The 23,037-nt window shown below is 42.4% G+C and overlaps 1 long non-coding RNA gene across 1 annotated transcript; it reads right to left on the bottom strand.

The window, feature by feature from the left end:
- Positions 1-751: 751 nt before the first annotated feature.
- Positions 752-23,017, bottom strand: LOC120323074. The gene is made up of 3 exons (XR_005563177.1): positions 22,910-23,017; positions 5,476-5,597; positions 752-856 (listed from the first exon to the last, which is right to left on the bottom strand). It is a non-coding gene; the product is annotated as an uncharacterized LOC120323074 (long non-coding RNA).
- Positions 23,018-23,037: the final 20 nt, after the last annotated feature.

Below are 23,037 nucleotides of genomic sequence, written 5' to 3'. Positions count from 1 at the left end.
CAAATTGATGCAGCTCCAATAAAATCATTGTGATTTGCACCACTGGGGGCCTAATCTATACACTTCTGTAACAAGTAGGAGTTACGTTGCAGGTAAGGAGAGCCTGTCTGTTATTAAAGCTGCATTACCCCAGCTGTCAATGAGAAGAGAATTAACTATTTGTTCCTAGTGTTTTCTATTCGTCTAGCACTTGAGATCTGAAAATTGGAAAATAAAAGCTTTTTTCTTATAGCTGAAGGAAAAAATGAATATTTACCTAGGGTAAGTATTTTCTTTAAAACCTGACTGTACCTTAAATGACTGCTCCCAATGAAGGTGTTCTCTGTGTTTTTCTTTAAAATTTGTAACAGTAGCCTATAAACCATAGCTAGACAGAGTTGTGATGGGGGTTCTGCTGCATTGATGTGAAAATTACAGAATTGTAATTTCCTCCGAAGCTTGGTGGGTTTTGTTTGTTTGTTTGTTTGTTTTTTTCTCTCGGAGGGAAACTAAGAGACAAGGCTTGTTATTGTTCCTAACCAGCAAAAGCAATGGTACAGCAGTTCTTCCATTTGAATAGGAAATTGTTTTTTGTGTAAATACAGAGATGGGTCAGTCAAAGAAATCATGAGATATCTGCAATGCATTATTTCACCATATGGACATCGGTTATGTTGGAACAGCTGAGGACAACCAGTTTCATTCATGTACTTTTACAGAATACATTCAAACCCCAAACCCTCTTCCTTTGCTTTTATTCTACTCTATTTTTTTAATTCCTGTTGTTCCTTTGCTTCTGGTCCATGTAGAGATAAATGCACATCTTAGCCTGGGTGTACAAAATATTCTTAGATTTTGAGTTTTGTAGCTTTTTCATCTACAAATGAAAAAATAGAAAATTACTCTCAGTCTGCCTTTTCAGATATTTCCAATGTACTTTCCTTAAGTGACACCTAAACCCTTAAAAGTTACAAATGCAGGTTCTACAACCAGTCCTTAGTTCGGTGTGTGGAATAACTGAAAATAAGTTGTAATTCCTGTGTTTTACACAAACAACATTCTCCTGACATTTTAGCAGCTCCATAACGCAGTCACATGTATGTAGAAGGAATCTATATGCTGGTTAACCAAAGCAATGAAGACATCTTGATAATCAGGACCCCGAAAACATAATTTGATCAGAATGGAAATAAATGAGCAGACTCTTAACTGAATCTTGTAAAGACCAGATTGGTCTTATATGACAGAGTACTTATATGACAGAGTAATAATAAAAAACCTTGGCCAGACTTCATTTTGTTACTTCAGAAACAGAATCTGCATCATGTAACCACAACTGCTGTGCACAAAATAGCATACATGTGCAAAAAAAAAAAAAAATATGGGTTTAGAAAGCTTCCTGAAATCCACATGGGAAAACATTAAAACATTATAATCAAAGTTGTGCTGCCTTCTCTCGATGTTCGTAGTCCTAGTCACAGCTGAATGTGCATTTATAATTCCTCTGCATTTCACATTCATGCTGCCTAAAACTCATATCTAAAATATTCTGCAGCATGGCACTCTTATGCAGTGATTTTTATGAAAAAAAACAAACAAACAAACAAAAAGAACCCAAACAAGCACAAACAAACAAACAAAAGGGCTAAATGTCCATTTCCAAAAGGGGAGGCCTAAAGTATTTATTGCTAAGGTCAGTGCCAAACATGCCAAAATTTTCAAAAAGTTACATTTGGTGAAGTCCAGTTCTCAGAGTTGTGGGCACACAGATCTTTCACTCCTAAATAGAAGGTTGAACCCTTTCCTTGTCTGAGAGTACAGGTAAAGAGTGACAGCAGTTAGGTCCCAGGGTGGACAAAAGCAAGTCCTTCTTTCAAAACCTGACAAATATCAGAGTTGGAAGGTGAATGTATCAGTTAGATGCACTGGGAGAAAGGAAGAAGGATTCAATTTTGCGGTGCTCTAAGGAGAACAATCCATAGTTGACCAAGATGTAGGCAGTAGGCTGAACCAGTTCCTGGAACAGACTGGGACTGAACTTTGGTTGTCTTGGTGCTGATTAGTAACAATTCTGAAGTTCAATAAACAGAAATGAAACCTTTAGAAGAAGATGTATTTTTACCTACAATACTCACACTGGGTTTTCTGACTGTGGGCTCTGTAGGTTAAACCTGGCTTGGAAATTCTTCTGTATCAGAAGTCACACTTTTTACTTCCAATATAGAGCCATAGAATTGTAGAACGGTTTGAGTTGGAAGCATCATCTGGTTCCAACCCCCTGCCATGGGCAGGGACACCTTCCACTGGAGCAGGTTGCTCAATGTCCTCATCCAACCTGGTCTTGAACACTTCCAGAGGTGGGACACTCACAGCTTCTCTTGACAACCTGTTCCAGTGTCTCATCCTCACAGAAAACAATTTCTTCCTAATATCTATTTTAATCTCTGCTGTTTTTGTTTAAAACTGTTCTCCCTTTTCCCTGGCCTGTGTATAAAGTTGCTTGTTGCGTTGGGTCTCTATATAATAAAGAAATGGAGTCTGCTCCCAGCTGAGATGGTGATCAGAGAGTGTTTATTTCAAACCCAGCTCTCCTTTTATCCCTTAAAACCATGTGACCTTGTGACCAATGAGGTTATCGATTCCGGTGCATGTCCCCTGAGCTTCCCTGCCCTGGTTGCTTCCCCTGCACCTCTGGACATGCCTCCTACAGTTGCTCTACATCTTTTTTATAAGATCCCTTTAGCTGCTGAAAGGCTGCAATGACATCCCCCCCAGAGCCTGCTTCAGGCTGAACAACTCCATCTCTCTCAGTCTTCACTCATAGGAGACGTGCTCCAGCCCTCTAATCATCTTCATGACTCTCCTCTGGACCCACTCTAATATGCCCATGTCTTTCTTGTGCTGGGGACCCCAAAGCTGGATGCAGCTGGAGCCTCACCAGAGCAGAGTAGAGGGGTAGAATCACCTCCCTCGACCTGCTGGCCACATTGTTTTTGATGCAGCTCAGGATGAGGTTGGCCTTCTGGGCTGCAAGTGCACATTTCTGGGTCATATTCAGTTTTTCATCCACCAGTACACCCAAGTCCCTCTTCACAAAGGACATATCCCATGTAAAACATACGGACATATGCTATATAAACCCCTTGATATATACAACTGCATATAAAATATATGCTAGAGACCGTTTGGTGTTCTTACTCTTTTGTTTGTTTCTGTATTTAGTGTGAGACTAGATCTTAGAATCATAGAATCATAGAATCATAGAATCATAGAATCATAGAATCATAGAATCGATTGGGTTGGAAAAGACCTCCGAGATCATAGAGTCCAACCCTTGGTCCAAATCCAGTCCATTTACTAGATCATGGCACTCAGTGCCACGTCCAATCTGCGTTTAAAAATCTCCAGGGATGGTGAATCCACCACCTCTCTGGGCAGCCCATTCCAATGCCTGATTACTCTCTCTGTAAAGAATTTTCTCCTGATATCCAACTTAAATTTCCCCTGGCGGAGCTTAAGCCCGTGCCCCCTTGTCCTATTGCTGAGTGCCTGAGAGAAGAGACCAACCCCCACCTGGCTAGAACTTCCCTTCAGGTAGTTATAGACGGTGATGAGGTCACCTCTGAGCCTCCTCTTCTCCAGGCTAAACAACCCCAGCTCCCTCAGCCTCTCCCCATAGGACTTATGCTCCAGTCCCTTCACCAGCCTTGTTGCTCTTCTCTGGACCCGCTCCAGCACCTCAATATCCTTTCTGAACTGAGGGGCCCAGAACTGAACACAATACTCAAGGTGTGGCCTCACCAACGCAGAGTACAGGGGAAGGATCACTTCCCTGCTCCTGCTGGCCACGCTATTTTTGATACAGGACAAGATCCCATTGGCCTTCTTGGCCACCTGGGCACACTGTTGGCTCATGTTGAGCTTCCTGTCAATTAGTACCCCCAGGTCCCTTTCTGCCTGGCTGCTTTCCAGCCACTCTGTGCCCAGCCTGTAGCGCTGCAGGGGGTTGTTGTGGCCAAAGTGCAGGACCCGGCACTTGGCTTTATTGAACTTCATCCCATTGGAATCAGCCCATCTCTCAAGTCTATCCAGATCCCTCTGCAGAGCCCTCCTGCCTTCCAGCAGGTCGACACTCCCTCCCAGTTTGGTGTCATCAGCAAATTTGCTGATGATGGACTCAATCCCCTCATCTAAATCATCAATAAAGATATTAAACAGGACTGGACCCAACACAGACCCCTGGGGAACACCACTGGTGACCGGCTGCCAGCTGGATGCAGCTCCATTCACCAGCACTCTCTGGGCCCGACCCTCCAGCCAGCTCCTAATCCAGGAGAGGGTACACTTGTCCAAGCCATGGGCTACCAGCTTTTCCAGGAGTATATTATGGGAGACAGTGTCAAAGGCCTTGCTGAAGTCTAGAAGTCCTGTCTGTATTTAGGACACTCAAGATGATAATCTGCATTCAAGGTCTGTATGTATGTTCTTTAGGTAGTAGTTCAGCTTTTCTACTTCCTTACTACTAGGCTTTATGAGGTATTGCATGTGGCTATGAGCACAGGAGCTTGATTCTCTCATGTCTTCACTGATTTCATTTTGTTTTAACTGCACTGAAACCAAAGGCAGCAATTTCCTTTCCAATGTCTTTGTGATGGGCAGGACATGGTAAGGGAAGTTTTGCTCCTGAAAGCTTAAAGCCTTAGGAAACTATCTTTTGTTCCCTCCTCTGCTTATTTAATTTCTGAGAAAAGATTAAAGGTTGGGGATTCAAAAGCACAATTTTTTCCTGGAATATTCAAAATTACAAAGATCCTAAACATTTAGAAAAAAAAATTGGCTTCATTATTGATTTTTTTTATCTTGGTCCACCATAAAGCATGTCCCAGTTAATACCAAAAACTGCAAAACACTTCTCGAGAAGTCTAGAATCTGATTTGTAATGACATAATACTTAAAATCTGCATATAAACACACGGAATAATTTTTGAAACATAAAGGGATTTTTAGAGGATGTCTGAACGGAGGATTGGGATGCCACTGTTTCTGGTGTTCAGTGCAAAGACTGGGCCCATGGGTTTTATACCTCTTGTACTTTATGTCAGAGTCTGGAGACATCATGCCTCTCCAGGAGTTTTGGCAACTGAGGCTTGGGACCAGCTCAAAGGGCAGCCCTGTCCCCCTAGTGCCACTGGAAGAGGCTTTCAGATGCCCTGCAGGGAGCGGCGCACTCCTGTCTTCTGGGAGCTGATTTTCAGCTTTGCCTTAAGCTGGGGCTGCCCTTCTGCTCCCTAGCAGTTGTGGTGGGACAGCCCTGGCTGCTGGTCTGCCCTGCCCTACGGGGAGGCCCTTTGGCCGCTGGTCCCCAGGGAGCAGCCAGCAAGTGCCACTTAAAATGGCAGCGTTAATCTACCACTCTCTGCCAAGCCCCATAATGGTGCCAGCTGGAAGACAAGAGCTTCCCTGCCACCAGCAGTGCATGGGTCAGGCAGACCTTACCTGAACAATCAAGACCAATCAGCTTCAGCAGCTTTCACCTTAGTGTGCTGGAAGAAGAATATCTTCCAGACCAGCTGCAGTGAGAAGTCAACTCATGAGGAAAAAGACTCCAATCTGCAATTCTACAGCAAGAAGCAAAACAAAATTAGTGTTCCAGGTTGATGCTCCAGGCTTTGAGCATCTAATTCCCAGTAGTATTATTGTAATATTCTCCACGTGGAGCTAACCTTGAAGTTCCTGTGGAAGTTACAGCTGGTGCAAAGCATCCCAATAGGCACATAAAAAGGCCTTATACAGTTAAGTAGGAGTAAACTTGCAATTCAGCTCACAGGGTGATTTGCTTCTTTTAGATAAACACCGTGGCTTTACGAAGAGAGAGGAAATGCAGAGCACTTCCATGCTGCAGTTGTGCTCCCCCTAAAGGCCTAATCCCAGCATTATATTACCAGATGCTCAGGCGTTCGTTAATCCACTAGCTATCACACCTGCATTCCAGGCTTTTAATAAGAAGTTCTACAGGTGAATCCCTTATATGGCTCTTGAAGAAATTGCATACTTCAGAGATTCTCTGTCCCCTTCCCTTCAGACCAGGAGGAAATTGCTCTCACAAGATCTGCCCCCTCCAGAAGAAATGTGGGTAACCTTGGGTTAAATCCTTATAAATTCCCGTGGATGGCAGAAGTGCGTGTGTAGTGGAGGAAATCTGCTAACATGGCAAGTCAATGTTGCCATGTTAGATGTGTTCCTCTTCTTTGATCTTTGGTTTAGATTCTATGAACAATGGCATAGGAAGTGTATTTTCAGGTATGTCAGTTGATATTCTAAGCAAATAGTTATTCAGATGCACTCATGTAGCTGGTTGATATCATGCCTTAGACACAGGTATGAACCCACTGTAGAGAGAAAATCATAAATCCCTAACCTAATGGCAAAGGAGTATAGTGCCCAAGTTTTTCCTCCTCAGATTTCAGGAGTAAGTTAAGTCATAACATCAATGTGTCCATATTTTCTCTCTAAGAATATAGCTGCAGTTTCTTCTGGACATCCTAGAGTGTGTAAAAGGTGATATTGTTTTGAATTTAAATAGTTTGTTGTGACGCCCTTCTTTCATACATATGGTATTTGAACTAGGATAATCATCTGTTATTTTCAGTCTACCATAACTCATTCCTCATTAGTAACATTTTGTCTTCTCCTGAAACATACTTTTGTAGTTGGAAGGCAAAGGCATTAATAATCAGAAGCCTTTGTCCTTCATAAAACATGCCATCCTGCAAAATGATTACTCTGATTGATTGCCTAAATTGCAATACACAGTTTCTCTTCTCTGTTTGAAAGGACGACAATTAGGAAAAGTCCTGAGCCAACTGAGTAGATCTTGATTCTATCAAAGAGAGGCTATAGGGAATTTTCTAACAAAAAATCAACAGAGGAAATGAGTAATTATGTCTGATAAGTAAGCTTGGGAAAATGTGAAGCCTTTTCAATCGTTCCCACCCTCATTTTTTTTTTTTTATGTGAGATTCATTCCAGCTGTGTATCTAATTATATCTCAAGTCACCTTTGGTGGGGATGAAGTGAACTATGATTTGGATAAAATATTTGTCCTCCTTTGCAAGAAATTAATTGATTTTTATTAAATAAACTAATAATTAAAGAAAAAAACTCAGTCCTGAGTTTTGACTGCAAGTTCCAGGAGGACAGGGACTGGTGCATTTAGAAAGTACTCCAGTATTATAGTTGGGAATAACACCAAAGTGATAGCATGCCACCATTTTATCAGACCAGCTTGCAGGTATGTTGGTGAACCACTGCAGTTTTTCTTTTTTTGTCAGGAAGCAGATGATTCATAAATGTGCTTGGACACTTGTAGTGTGGGAAACTGAGTAGGTGACAGTACCATGCCAAGGCTCAGGGTTCTTCCAGGCTGGTAATGTGACAAACCAAAGGTCTTCACACAGACCTCTGAATGAATCGTTAGAGAGATATTTTCATAAAAATAGTACATGAAATAAAATGAACATATCATGAATCACCAATAAGTTGCAATGTAGTTACTACGGAAATAGATGTACCTTCAGTTATCACATTTATTCATACACTAAAATATCCATAAGCAACATTGAAATAATAGTGGCATTTTTCATTCAGGTTTTACTTTTGTCACAATTTTATTTTCACAGAGGGTTTTTTTTTTAAAGTGAGGAACTCCAGTCTGATATTTTGAGTCATATGACTTCTTAGGTCAGCTCTGTATTTCGTACTTTTGCCTTAAACTCTTTTGAGTTGGTGAACACCAATATTTGGAAGTCACCATAGCTGTGATTCTGATGCACATTACAAATCACTCCAAAATTCACCAGGATATTATTATTCCTTGTCCAAACAGTACTTGCATTACTGCTTATTCTTTATTCTATTCAAGATTAGCTTTATTCTATTCAATACTGAAAAGAACAGAGTAGGACACAGAAAATGACTATGAAGACCACAAAATAGTGTCTTTCTCTTACTGAATCTTTTGCTTGGGTAACTTTTTTTTCCCTACAAATTATCAAAACTTGATTGATATGTCTAATTTTGCTCCATTTTTGTACAACTTCATTGCAATAATTCAGTACCTAATTAAGCAAAAGAGCTAATGATCAATTCCATCAGTTTCCATGAGAGTGGCTGAAAATATGTTGTGTAGACCTCAGGGTCCCTGGTGAGCATTTACATATTACACTGTCATGATAAGCTGTATAAAACCCTAAGTTTACTTCAGAAAGTAAAACAGAGACTCGAAAACATACTATTTAAAGATATACTAAAATACAGGAGGTGACTTGGAGTTTATGTCCTAATTTTGGCCAGGAGAGGATATTTTTTTTACAGTAGCTCGGTGTGGGGATGAGGGGGCAGGGCCAGGCCCCAGATGTTGTTCTGTACTGCCTCATGTCATTGCTGGGGGTAGGTGAAAGGGACTCTACGGCTTTTGATATAAAGGGCATGGCTTCTGGTCTAAAAACCAGAAGGGAGGGGGACAGAAGCTGTCCACCATTGTTCATTGTCTCAGGGTCTGTTGTGAGCATTCTCTCTTTTGTATACTTCTGTTATTAATATTGTTGCTGCTACTGATCATTTCTTATCTCATTCCTGTTTCCAGTAAATCGTTCTTATCTCAGCCTGTGATGCTCATCTTTTCTGCTTCCAGTTCTCAACTCCATCCTGCCACAGTGGGAAGGAGGAAGGAAAGAGGAGGGGTGAAATAGCAGCATGTGGATTGGGAGAGTATTGGGGGGGGCACTGAATTGGCGAATACCATTCCTAAACCAACACAGCTTTATTTTGGGTCACAAAGGGTTGTTATAACAACAGATTTGCCCAGAGCAGGTTGGAAACTATTTTGATCTAAGCATCTGTTTTATAAGGTAAGGAGCCACTGATCACAATGTTGCTTGTTCTGTTCATGTGGGTGTGGTACCTAACCCTGTATATTTTTCCACACATGCAGTATGTGCCCATCAGGGTTCTCCTTTTCAGAGCAGGGAGAGGGATCAGGATTGGTGCAAGTCGGATATGAGTCAGCAGTGCCCTGGCAGCCAGGAGGGCCAATCGTGTCCTGGAGGGCATCAGGCAAAGCAGCGCCAGCCGTTTAAGGAAAGGAATTGTCCTGCTCCGCGCTGGTGAGGCCTCACCTGGAATATTGTGTGCAGTTTTGGGCACCACAATAGAAGAAAGATATTAAGCTCTTACAGTGTCCAAAGGAGGGCAACAAAGATGGTGAAGGGCCTTGAGGGGAAGCCGTATGAGAAGTGGCTGAGGTCACTTGGTCTGTTCAGCCTGGAGGAGGCTGAGGGGACACCTCATTGCAGTCTACAACTTCCTTGGGAGGGGAAGAGGAGGGGCAGGTACTGATCTCTTCTCTGTAGTGAACAGGGACAGGAACCGAGGGAATGACCTGACTTTGTGTCAGGGAAGTTTAGGTTGGATATTAGAAAAAGCTTCTTCACCCAGAGGGTGGGTTGGGCACTGGAGCAGGCTCCCCCAGGAAGTGGTCACAGCACCAAGCCTGACAAAGTTCAAGAAGCGTTTTGGATGATACTCGGGCACATGGTGTGACTCTTGTAAATGGTCCTGTGCAGGGTGAGGAGTTGGACTTGATGATCCTTTTGCGTCCCTTCCAACTCAGCATATTCTGTGATCATGTGAATAATTGCACCCAGTCTGTGGGGGAGACAAGGGAGGATGATTTTCCCCAGCCTTTCACCCCCTTTGCCTCCTTCTGGCCTGTTACAACAAACAATCCTTTTGATTTTGATTTGCCTTTGGATGTTACGGAAAGCATGGTCTTACTAAGACTGCTAGGTCTTCTCAGTGTAGTCCACACCATGTTTAGAGTCAAGAGATTTCTTGGAAGGTCATTCAAAGAATTAGCTGTGCTGGAGGTAACCTATAGGGATTCAAATAATGAGCAGTCCCCTGTAGGTCCAGATGAGGTCCAGTGTACACAATCCATGCGACAAAAGTTTGTATGGATATGGACCGTGCCATCATCATATGCCAATTCATTGGCATTGATATCAATGAAAGAAGGAGCACAAACAGTGCTTCAGGTGACCAGCTGACTCTGTCAATACGAATATTAGCTTTTCTCCTCACTACTGATCTGTGCCTTGTCTGTGGAAAGGCTGTCCAAGACTGTGGACAGATTCAAAAGAGTCGAGCAAACTAGAGAGGAAATGTCTCATCTCTGCCAACATGGACCACAGTCTCTGCTATTGGGTGTAAGCCTTCCTCTGCTCAAGAGAGAAGATACACACCGCAAGGTAACCTGTGGTTTTGCATGAGCACATCAAGGACACAAGGAAGTGGGATGGAAAATCCTAGCAGTATGAGTATGTGAGTTGAGAGGAAGAACAACCACCATGGAAAATTCTTCAAGGATAAATGCCACTCTGGTTTCCAGTGGGCAAGTCCTCAGACAGAATCAGAGGACTGATGCTACTTCCAACCCTCCTGAAGGCACCTCCAGTTCATATTTACAAGAAGTGAGCAACAAGTACCATGACTGAAACTAGAGGCACTCTGCCTCCAGCCAGGTGGAGGAAAGGGACAATTGGATCTACCAGACTGGATGGATTCAATGGCCTGGCACATCAGACCCACAGGAGTATAAAGCTTCAGTTGACACTGGCACACACTGATGCCATCAAGATTTGTAGGGACAGAATCCATCTCTGTTTCTGAAGTAACAGCAGGATCCCAGCAGCTGACTCAACTGGAAGCTGAAGTGAGCCTGACTGGGAACAAATGGCAAAAACACCCCACTGTGACTGGCCCAGAGGCCCTGTGCATCCTTGGCATAGATTACCTCAGGAGAGGGTGTTTCAGGACCCAAAAGGGCATCGTTTGGCCTTCAGGATAGCTGCTGTAGAGACAGAAGAAATTAGACAACTTGGTTTCTCAGAGAACCCTTCTGCTGTGGGACTGCTGAGGGTCAAAGAACAACAGGTACCGATTGCTACCACAACAGTGGAACATCGACACCACCACACCAGCCGGGACTCCAGGCCCCCCACCCATGGATGATTTGTGAACTAGAGAGCCAGGGAATGGTCAGCAAGACTTGCCTACCTTTTAATAGCCCTGTATGACCAGTGCATAAGTTCAATGGAGAGTGGAGACTGATGGTAGACTATCGTGGCCTGAAGGAAGTCACACCACCCCTGAGTGCTGCTGTGCTGGACATGAACTTCGTTATTAACTGGAGTCCAAGGCAGCAAAATGGTGCCACCATCGACATTGCTAATGTGTATTTCTCCCTTTCTTTAGCAGCAGAGTGCAGGCCAGAGTTCGCTTTCACCTGGAGAGGTGTGCAGTAAACCTGGAACCAACTGCCCTGGGGATGGAAACACAGCCCCAGTGTTTGCCATGGACTGATCGCACTGGAAAAGGGTGAGGCTCCAGAACACATGCAGTACATTGATAACAGCATCATATGGGGCCAACACAGCAGAGGAATCTTTTGAGAAAGGGGAAAAGATAATCCAGATCTTCCTGAAGGGTGGTTTTGCCAAAAAACAAACTAAGGTCAAGGGACCAGGCAATTCAGTTCTTAGGAGTAAAATGGCAAGATGGATGTCATCAGAATCCAATGGACAGGGTCAACAAAAGAGTAGCTATGTCCCCACTAACCAGCAAGGAGACACAGGTTTTTCTAGGCACTGTGGGTTCTGGATAATGCATATTCCAGATTACAGTCAAATTGTAAACCCTCTCTCTCACGTAATATGGAACAAGAATGATTTCAAATGGAGTCCTGAACAACGACAACCTTTTGAACAAATTAAACAGGAAGTTGTCCATGCGGTAGCCCTGGGGCCAGTCAGGACAGGACACGATATGAAGAATGTGCTCTACATTGCAGTGAGGGAGAACGGTCCTTGCTGGAGTCTCTGGCAAGAGGTATGCAGGGAGACTCAAGGACAACCCCTGAGGTTCTGGAGTTGGGGATACAAGGGATGCGAGGCCTGTTACACCTCAACTGAAAAAGAGATACTGGCAGCTTGTGAAGGGGTTTGAGCTGCTTCAGAAGGGATTGGCACCAAAGTACAGCTCCTCCTGGCACTCTGACTGCCAGTGCTGGGCTGGATGTTCAAAGAGAAGGTCCCTTCTAGACACCATACCACCAACATGACCTAGAGTAAATGAATCACTCTGATCACACAGTGAGCTCAAGTAGGAAATCCTGATTGCCCAGGGATCTTGGAAGTCACCACAAACTGACATGAAGGTGAAAATTTCAGACAACCATCAGAAGAGGAGGAGGAAGAGAAGGTGACATGTGGTAAGCAGACCCCACCATATAATCAGCTGTCAGAAAATGAAAAGCAATACACTCTTCACTGATGGTTCCTGCCATATTGTACTTTTACGTCAAAAATGGAAAGCTGCCTTAGAGTCCTACATGGTGACTTGCAGAAACTGTTGAGGGAAAAGGTCAATAAAATCAGGTTGCAGAGCTGAAGGCCGTCCAGCTGGCTTTAGATATTGCTGAATGAGAGAAATGGCCAGTGCTCTACCTCTACACTGACTCACAGATGTTAACCAGTGCTCTGTGGGGGTGACTGGACTGATGGAAAAATGCAGCATTGAGGGCGCAGACCCCATCACTTGTGATTTCAAGCAACTGAATCAAGTTTATTGAGAACAACAACACCTTATATATGCAGTTTGAATAGCAACATAGGATCTTCAACCAATCACATCCAAGTATTCCATGGAGCATGTGCACTAGTGTATCAGGAACTACGAGTTTCAGAATGCCCTTCAGCACTCTTCCTTTGATACAAACCGCCACAGAAAAAGAGACACATTGGCAGCACAGAGGTAAATCCATCTGGGCTGCTGAATCTTGGCAAGACATTGCCGTCCGGGTAGAGAAGTTGGCTTTGAAGTTACATCATGTAGACATGCATGTACCCAAGAGCTGGGCCACTGAAAAACACCACAACAACAGAGAGGTGGATTGAGCTGCTGAGATTAAAGTGTCTCAGGTGGATCTGGACCAGCAACATAAGGGTGAATTATTTCTCGCTTGGTGGGCCCATGACACCTCAGGTCATCAGGGAAGAGATGTAACATTCAGATGGGCTCCAGATCAAGGCATGGACTTAACCGTGGACACTGTCTCCCAGGTTATCCATAACTTTGAAGCATGCACTGCAATCAAGCAGGCAGGTATTGTGGACAGTGGTCAAAATATAAATATGGGGAGACCTGACAGATTACATCAAACTCCTTAGATCTATCAAGGCAAGCACTATGTGCTTACGGTGGTGGAAACAACCACTAGTTGGCTGGAGGCACACCCTGTGCCTCACACCACTGCCCAGAACACCAACTTGGGTCTTGAAAAGCAAGTCCTGTGGTGACATGGTACTCCAGGAAAAATTGAGTTGGACAGTAGGACTCATTTCAAAAACAACCTTATAGACACCTGGCTGGAGAGCACAGTATTGAGTGGGTATATCATTCCCTACCATGCACCAGCTGCTGGGAAAATTAAACAGTACAATGGACTATTAAAAACCACATTGAAAGCAATGGTGGTGGGACTTTCAAACATTGGGATATACATTTAGTGAAGGCCACCTGGTTAGATAACACTACAGGCTCTACCAATCAAGATGGCCCCGTCCAATCAAAACCTTCATGTACCATAGAAGGGGAGAAATTCACCATGGTGCATATGAGGAATGTGTTAGGGAAGACAGCTTGGATTAGTCTTGCCTCAAGCAAAGGCAAACCCATCCATGGGATTGTATTTATCGAGGACCTGGGTGCACTTGGAAGGTAGTGCAGAGGAACAGGGAAACACCATGTGTGCCTCAACAGGGTTTTGATTTTTGGGTGAGAACAGTCTGTAATGTTGAATTGTATAATATCAGTTGCTGAATGACACTGCCACTGTATGCCATAACTACCATGGACAAAAGGATACACCAGTCAGGAGCTCTTAATGTAACTTGCAACCATCTGACAACACACCAGCTCTCCTGCCCTGGAACACTTCTAGGATGGATAGAACCCACAGTCATGGACTAAATTAACTCAACAGGTATCTTGGAGGGATTGCCATTGACTGTTGATATGATATGAATATATATATATATGTATATGTATATAGTAAATAGTGTATATATATATGTGTATGTGTATGTGTGTGTGTGTGTCTAGTTGGAAGATGTAGGATCTGGGCATGACATAGACAGTATGAAATAAGGAGTGGATAATGTACTGACTCTGACCAGGACAGGGTTAATTTTTGCAGTAGCCAGGAAAGGGCATGGCCAGGAGCCAGAGGTTATTCTATAGCACCTCACCTCTTTGTTGTGGTCAGGGGAAAGGGAGTCTCTTCCAGGGAGACAGTGTTACTTCTGGTTGAGCAAAAGTTCTGAGTGGTAGGATATGAAAGTTCATTAACCAGATGAACTTGAGGATCTCAAAGGTAGTGCCACAGAAGACTACTGCAACCAGTACAATTAACCACACCTTCCCTGTGCTGCAGAGACCTATTGACAAATCCAACCCATAAGACATACCAAGCTGAAACAAACTCCAGCTTATCCCTTGCATTTTAAACTTTTGTGAAATCGAGGAATTGCTCTTTAATCTTGCTGTTGAACATTTTATAGGCAGCAGCTCCACACTGTAAGGCAGTTTTGGGAAAAGCAATTTATTTGAGATAGTGAATTCAATCAAACACCTGACACTATTTTATAAGGAAGGTACATCCTCTGTTTTATTTTTCTCTCCATGCTGCAAAACTCATTGAAGTCAAAAGCTAAATCCTTCAATCTACAGGGTAGCTCCCTGTTGGAAGTTAGAAACAGATGATACGTATTCTTCAAGAGGCATGATTTCATAGCTAAATATTTCCATAATCTCTGTATGCTCCTCTCCTCTCCCTCGAGGGCGCAACCCCCGCCGCCGCTGGCAGTGCAGCACTGCTGCCACCGGCCAGCATGGCACAGCCAACCGCCAGCCAGATACTGCGGATAGTGGACGTCCTGAGCATCGTTCTGCTCTAATTGCCCAAGAACTGTCACGTCTCAACATCAACACTGTTGTTCTCAGTAAAGTTCATCTCCACAAGGAAGGCAGCCTTAGAGAACATGGTGCTGGTTACACACTCTTCTGGTCAGGTAAACCCAGAACCAAAAGGCATCTCCCAGGAGTTGGCTTCATGATTAAAAACTCTATTGTCCCTAAACTTGAAAGTCTGCTGACAGGTCACTCTGACCACATTATCTCCCTACGCCCTCCACTACACAACAAGCAACACATTGTTATCTCTAGTATATATGCCCCTCTCCAAGGGGCATATGCAAGTATATATGCCCCTCTCCAAGTATATATGCAACTCTCCAAGCTGACCCTGCCAAAAAGATAAATTTTATACCAACCTGTGCCACCTTACCCAAAAGGTTCCTGCAGATGATAAGATCATTATCCGTGATGATTTCAATGCCAGAGTAGGAAAGAACTCTGAAGCCTGGAAAGGAGCATTATGCAAGCATGGTCTTGGAGACTGTAACGATAAGGGACACCTTCTGCTAGAGTTTTGTGTGAAGCAGCAGCTCACCATCACCAACACTATCTTTCAGCAGAAAAATAGTCTGAAGACAACCTGGATGCATCCTAGATCCAAGCATTGGCACCTCATTGATTATGTCTTGGTGCAACAGAGAAATGTTTGCGATGTTCATCATACCGGTGTGACGCCTAGTGCAGAATGCCAAACAGATCATCGACTGGTGCGCTGTAAACTTAACTTCAACCTTAAGTTCAAACATAAAAGGGGCAGTATTCCAAGGAGGAGACTCCAAGTTAACAATCTTCAAACAGATACAGTGAGAGAGAGCTTCCAGGCAAATCTTCAAAGTAGGCTCGAAGATCATTCCATAGATCCCTCTCCTGAAATGACTTGGCACTATATTAAAAACAGCATCCTGCAGTCCTCTGAAGAATCTTTAGGGTTCTCCTTCAAGAAGAACAAGGACTGATTTGATGAAAACAATCAAGAGATCCAGGAATTGTTGAGGAAGAAGAGAACTGCTCACCAAGCACACCTTGCTCAGCCATCTTGTCATGTAAGAAAAGCAGCCTTTTTTCTTGCATGTAGCAAGCTACAACAGAAACTCCGTGACATCCAGAACAAGTAGTGGATCAATCTAGCTGAAAAAATTCAATTATGCACAGATAAGGATGATTGCAGAGGATTCTATGAGGCCTTGGAAACAGCATACGGGCCTACATACCAGGTCCAAAGCCCTCTACTCAGCGCAGATGGTCAGGTGCTTTACACAGATAAAACCTCCATTCTGAATCGATGGTCTGAACACTTTCAGATTCTTTTCAGTACCAACCATGTAGTTCAAAACTCAGCAGTTCAGTACATTACACAAAACCCAGTGAAGAATGAATTGGGCATTGGCCCTACTATAGGAGAAACTATTAAGGTCGTACAGCAGGTGAAAATCAGCAAGGCAGCTGGGGTTGATGGAATTCCACCTGAAGTCTGGAAGCATGGAGGCCAAGCACTCCATGCTAAATTTCATGAGTTTGTGGTGTGCTGTTGGGAACTAGGCAAACTACCATCAGACCTTCGGGATGCAGTCATCATCACTTTGTATAAGAAGAAAGGTGATAAATCAGACTGTTCAAACTACCGTGGTATTACTCTGTTCTCCATTGCTGGTAAAATCCTGCAAAAATACTTTTGAACGGACTAATACCTGCTATAGCAGAAGAAATTCTACCTGAAAGCCAACGTGGTTTCAGAGCTAACAGGAGTACCACAGACATGGTATTTGTTCTCAGACAACTGCAAGAGAAGTGTAGGGAACAGAACAAAGGTCTCTATGTAACCTTTGTTGATCTCACCAAGGCTTTTGATATTGTGAGCAGAAAAGGTCTATGGCAGATTTTGGAACATTTAGTATGTCCCCCAAGTTCCTTAAAATGATCATCTTACTTTGTGAGGATCAGCGCAGCCAAGTCAGATATGGCAATGTATTTTCTGAGCCCTTTCTAATAACCAGTGGTGTGAAACAAGGCTGCGTTCTCGCACCAACTCTATTCACAATCTTTTTCAGCATGATGCTCCAAAGGGCCACTGCGGACCTCAACAAAGAAAATGGTACCTACATCCAATATTGTACCAATGGAAGCCTACTCAGCCTAAGGTGACTGAAGGCCCACGCTAAGACCTTAAACCATCTTGTCCGGGAGCTGCTCTATGCTGATGATGCCACCCTTGTGGCCCACACAGAAGCAGCTCTGCAGTGTTTAACATCCTGCTTTGCAGATGCTGCTGAGCTTTTTGGGTTGGAAGTCAGCTTAAAGAAGACAGACGTTTTCTATCAACCTGCAACTCAGGAAGTCTTCCATTATCCCCATATCACCATTGACCAATCAGAGCTCAAATCAGTCCAGCAGTTTAATTACCTAGGTAGCCTCATCTCCTCACATGGTAAGATTGATGGGGAGGGAGATAGACAACAGGTTAGCAAAGGCATAGAGAGCTTTTGGAAAACTCCATAAAAGAGTTTGGCGAAATATACACTTGAAGAAAAGTACAAAGATCAGTGTTTACAGAGCCATAGTGCTGTCTACTCTCTTATACGGATCTGAATCATGGGTCACCTACCGCCACCACCTGCGTCTCCTAGAACGCTTCCATCAACGCTGCCTCCGTACAATCCTAAACATCCACTGGTCAGATTATGTGACCAATACATCTGTTCTAGAACAAGCAGCAGTCACAAGTATTGAGGCCATGTTGCTGAGAACACAGCTGCGCTGGGCAGGGCACGTCTCCAGGAGGAAGGACCACCACCTCCTTAAGATCCTGCTTTATGGTGAACTTGCCACTGGTTGCCGCAAGAGAGGAGCCCTGAAGAAAAGATACGAAGACTCCCTGAAACAACATCTCAGCCTTGGCCATATTGATCACCATAACTGGTCTACTCTGGCCTCCAATCAGGAGACCTGGAGACACACCATCTATAACACTGCTGATGCTTTTGAGAAGGCACGCAGGATCACTCTTGAGGAGAAAAGACAACACAGAAAGAATCGTGTCTTGCTGAATATACCACCTAAGGAGTCTTTCTGCTGTGCCTTTTGCAATTGGATATGTCTATCTCGTATTGACCTCATTGGCCACCAGCGTGCTTGTAACAAACATGGATAGAGCCTTCCTAAATCTTTGTTTGTGAAGCCCAGCCATGATGGTGCTGCCAGCACCAACCTCCTGCCAGTGATGCTACCTTATGTACCAAGTATTTTCCTAACCCTTATGAGGATTCAGTAATATAGTTGGTTTACAACACACCACACCAACTGTATAGAGACCATGTTAGTTTTTTGACTGCCAGCCAAGGAAGGCTACCCTGAGGGCAGATTATTGGGAAAGCATGTGTAATTCTGAAAATGCTCTTTAGTCACAGAGTGGGGGAAGTTTGGCATCTTATATTTAGGGAGAGTGCATTATTGATGTGATTCTTTTCATATCAGTGGAATTACTAAAGCAATTATAAAAGCTCAATATATCTTCATAAGAGTCTGCTGTTTTCACTGTTGACCAAAAGAATCTGTCTCAGTCTGTAAGGAAGGAGGAGGATGACTGACATTACCCTATAAGCCTCTTAATTTCTGACGTATAACTTTTATCTTTCAGCAATTTGAAGCAATTAATTTCCTCCATTTGAACACCTATGATCAAGTATATATATGTTATTATTATAAGGTAGTTGACAATAATATTTAAGTGAAAGCTATATTTCCTGTTTTTTCAACAAAGCTGTGCCATTCTTACATAGCACCCAAGTGCCATTTAGAATTGGAGAAGGAATCCTAGGAAACTGGAAAATTTACATCAGTGAGAGCTGATTTAAATTCTCACGGATTTTTCTTACAACTTGACTCTCTTCGGAAGCCTTTTAAATGATGTTTCATGAAGTTGTGACGAGTACAGATAAATCTTTCATTTATCTTCTGTTCTGCATATAGTTTGCTATAGATGGATGAAGTCTTCTGTTCTTTACTTAGAGCAATGTGATAGAATTTGGACAGTTGGGATATTCAATAAACATGATTTCAGTACTGACAACCCAGATCACCCCTTCTGTTTCAGTATCTTATCTGATTTTTTTCTCCTTTAAATTTTTAATTTGGAAGATAAAATTCAAGCAGTAGGGTAGTTTCTGTGGCCTAACAGTAGAGCAGCTAAGAGTTTTATCTGTTCAGAGTTGATTTAACCATTAAAATCTTTGGTAAACATTTTATGGACTCTGTAAGAATGTTTGTTTTTCAGTTTGAACCACAAAGATGCAGGAGTACTTGAAAAAATACCAGCCAAAGCACAGATTTAGTAACTGCAAAGTAACTTGCATATTTCGAAACCAGAAGGAATCCAGAATGAATTATGTTGCTTAAAGGCCTTGAGGCTGTACTTCATAAACAGATTTTTTCCATGGGGTTCCCTGGCACCACCTCAGCCATCAGAATATTCAACAACAGCCATCTCACAAACTGCTGTGGGGATCTGACCTAGTCTGTGGGATAATTTTTTATTGAAAGGGTTGCTACAAGGTAGAACAATTCCCTTATCTACCTCACTCTCACCACAATCATTTTACACTGCAGTTAAGCCCTAATTCTAAGGGCTCCTATGTACCTGAAGAATTCCTCTGCCTTCCTGTCTGTCTTAGCCTCTAGCTTTGTGCTTTACTTTTAGGTAGAATGGTAGATAGTTTCATCCATTTACCTTGTTTAATACATGGGCTTTCATACATATAATTACTTTTAGAGAACAGAAATGTGGCTACTTAGCTCGTTTGTTGCTACAGAAAGCCACATACATGTTTTTAAATTTTTTTTAAGTGGGGCATATGTTGACAGGTATAGGAGAAATAATGCCAGGCATTGTTCCTTGTGCTAGCTGCTGCTGTAAATGAATGTGTTTATCCTGAACTGAAAAATAAAACTGATCAGACAAAATCAATGGCATTTTTGCCTGAACAAAGTTTTGTGTTATTGGTCTAAGTGAAACCCCTCCTGCTCCATAAGACCTATATGTCTTAATACAATAAATCTGTAATTGTCAAAAAAACTCCACATACTTTTCCCATTTCTTTTGAAACAAATGTGTACTGCTTCATATCTGATTAGAGCAATCTGTTTTATTAGCAATTAGCTGATCTGTCTTGTGCGACCACCCCAGGGGCTGCTCTTGCTTCTTTTCCAGCATTGGTTTTAGGCACAGAACAGTGGATGACGGCAATGGTTGGGTATGGGCACCACAACCGCCACAATCCACTGCCAGATTAGGCCATGTGATCCCAGACAGTCCCATGTGAGGCTCTTCTGGTGCAGCATCTGGGGTTGTGTGAGAGCAGGAAACTGGGAAGGCCCTCAACACAGGATGGCTTCTCCCTCCTGCCCTGCATGTGGAACAGTTTGGGAATGGACTGAATAGTGACTCATTGCTGCTTTTGTTTTTGTTTATCTGATGTCAGAAGGTCAGGTGAGACTAAGAATTAGGTGTAGTTGCAGGATGAAAACCAGAAAGTGCAAAAGTCTGTTTCTGGTCAGTCAATGTCTTTTGTTGTATGAAATGCCATACATGTACATGTATGGACATGGAAAGAGAAAATATTCATATGTGGACAATGTGAGCATGACAATGCAATGACAGTCATCTGGTCCAAATCTCACCAAGGCTAATGAAGTAATTATAAAAGTAAAGTGAATGAGAACCAGACCAGACAGCATAAAGAACCATCTATAGTAAGAGCTGAGAGTTCAAATCTGTATAAAAAAGTTCTTTTATTCTGAACAAACCCTAAAGTTTCATTAAATAAAGGGTTCAACATTAAAAGGTTGGGCAACCAAGCATCTGTGAGGAGAAGCACATCAAAATCTGTAATATCTGCTTCCTTGCATTAAACAGAAATATTTAAAACAATTCCTAGCTAGTAGTTTATACCATCACAGTTGTTAAAATGTGACATAATCCCCTCTCTAATAAAGCAATTCAAAAGCAGAAAGTTAAAAAAGACCATAAAATAAAAGTAGACTGTGAGGATTTACAATACAAACACTATCCACTGCTGGAACCACAAAACAATTAAAACTTCTCTCTGGGATGACTTTTCTTCCTCCTCTAAGTTCTCTCCCTTTATTTTACATCCAGTTAGCTTCCTATATCTGTTACTTGAGGGCATCTACAGTGCAAATGCTCTATTTCTCGGAGGTATATAAAATTATATATGCGGAAGGTCACATCTGCTCCATTCTGCCCAATATCATCTCAGACTACATTTTGCTTTTGCCTTTTCTGTCCCACACTGGCGTTTTGGCAGAGAAAAAGCATCTGCTTCCCTAGTGCCCTCACCTCATTTGATCTCACAGTCTCTGAAGTATCAGAAGACTGATGTGAAGTTATGATAGCAGGAAATGTGACCTCTTGGTATTTATGCCTTGGAAACTGCTGTCCACTTCACAGTTTCTGGTACCTCGCTTGAGCATTAATCTATTAACAAGCTGTGTTTGGAGACCAATTAATACAGTTTTGTATTATTAAGTAGATGACATGTTTGTCCCATTTGTATTAATAAGGCTTTTAAAAATGCTTCTAACGGGACTCCCTGAAGCGTGGGAGTGGTATAATTCGCAAATTTTCTACATATATAGACATAATCCCTCAGAGCAACTAAATAGTCAACAGCTTTGAAAATTAGGCTACACAGATTGTAGATTGATATCTAACTATGGTGCTGCAAATATCCCATACACCTGTTTCTGAAAATTTTGAATCTTTTATATGTAAACTTTGCAACATCTGTTTTCATTTATTATTTTAGGGTTCTAATGAAATTTTCTTCCATGGTCACATCTTATCTCTTCAGCCTGTGTCCCTATTTCATCTAGTATGTCCATTAATAGCCTGAGGAAATAGCCTGAATATTTTATATAGTAACAAACAGACATAAATTACTCTAAACTAATATATGTTGCTATAAGTCATATTTCTTCATCCTTCAGCACTGAAAGCATGCATCTTCTTTTGACATTAGATTTTTGTATGCTTCCTAAATCCAACACAGATGCAGCTCTTGGAAAAATAGAGTTTAGATAGGTCTTAGATTTTTTAGAAATAAAATAAGCTAACAGGAACAAACAGATTTGGTAGCTGAGTCTAAACAAAAAAGTGATCCCTTCTGCTCCTCTGGAAAATGTGTCACGGGCAGGAACCACAGAAGTTTTGTCATCCTTTTGAATTCAGTAATATGATAAATGCTAAAAGGATCTGTAGTCAATAGAGCTAAGAATGATTCAACCCAACACAAAATATTTATACATGTAAAATATAACACTGAATTACTGAACTCAACTTTAAATTAAATGATGTTGCTTTGGGAGGACAATTCTTCTCACACTTCCTACATGATCACCAAACAACCTTGGCACTTTTCTTCAGTGTATCTGTTTTGACACTTAATTATCTGCTATGATACCCAGAAATTTCACTTTAACAATGCTCAAACTAAAAATTAATCCTCTCTCCCCCATTATTTTCTTCTGCCTCTTTGCCTGACAAGGGACAAGGAAACATTACAGAAGAAAGCAGTGCCAGAACTCTCAAGATCAAGGGCTAATTTAATGGGGAGCTTAACTGCTACATGCATTGGAATACCAATGATCCAGAAGATCCCAGATGAAAAGCAACTTTTTTAAAGTGAGATATTCACTGGTACAGGCTGAAGGAAAATATGTGAATGTTTTCATTATTGTTGGCCTTATTTTCTTGATTTCATTTTCAAAATGGATTGCACCATGGGCTGCAATGCAGAATACTTTTCAACTCAGGTCCCCTCACCTTGCAATTCTGCCCTTGTTCAGTATAGAGGTATGGTGAACAGCTGAAGCTGGGTCCTTCCTCAGAACGCCACGCATAACCTGGCCTGCTGTGTTCTTCCAGACAAAATAAAACCTGTTAAGGACAGT

Source organism: Pipra filicauda, unplaced genomic scaffold (assembly GCF_003945595.2).
Source record: "Pipra filicauda isolate LSUMZ 115617 unplaced genomic scaffold, ASM394559v2 scaffold191_size1418713_pilon, whole genome shotgun sequence".
Classification (NCBI taxonomy): Eukaryota; Metazoa; Chordata; class Aves; order Passeriformes; family Pipridae; genus Pipra; species Pipra filicauda.
This window is presented reverse-complemented; position numbering and strand designations above follow the sequence as displayed.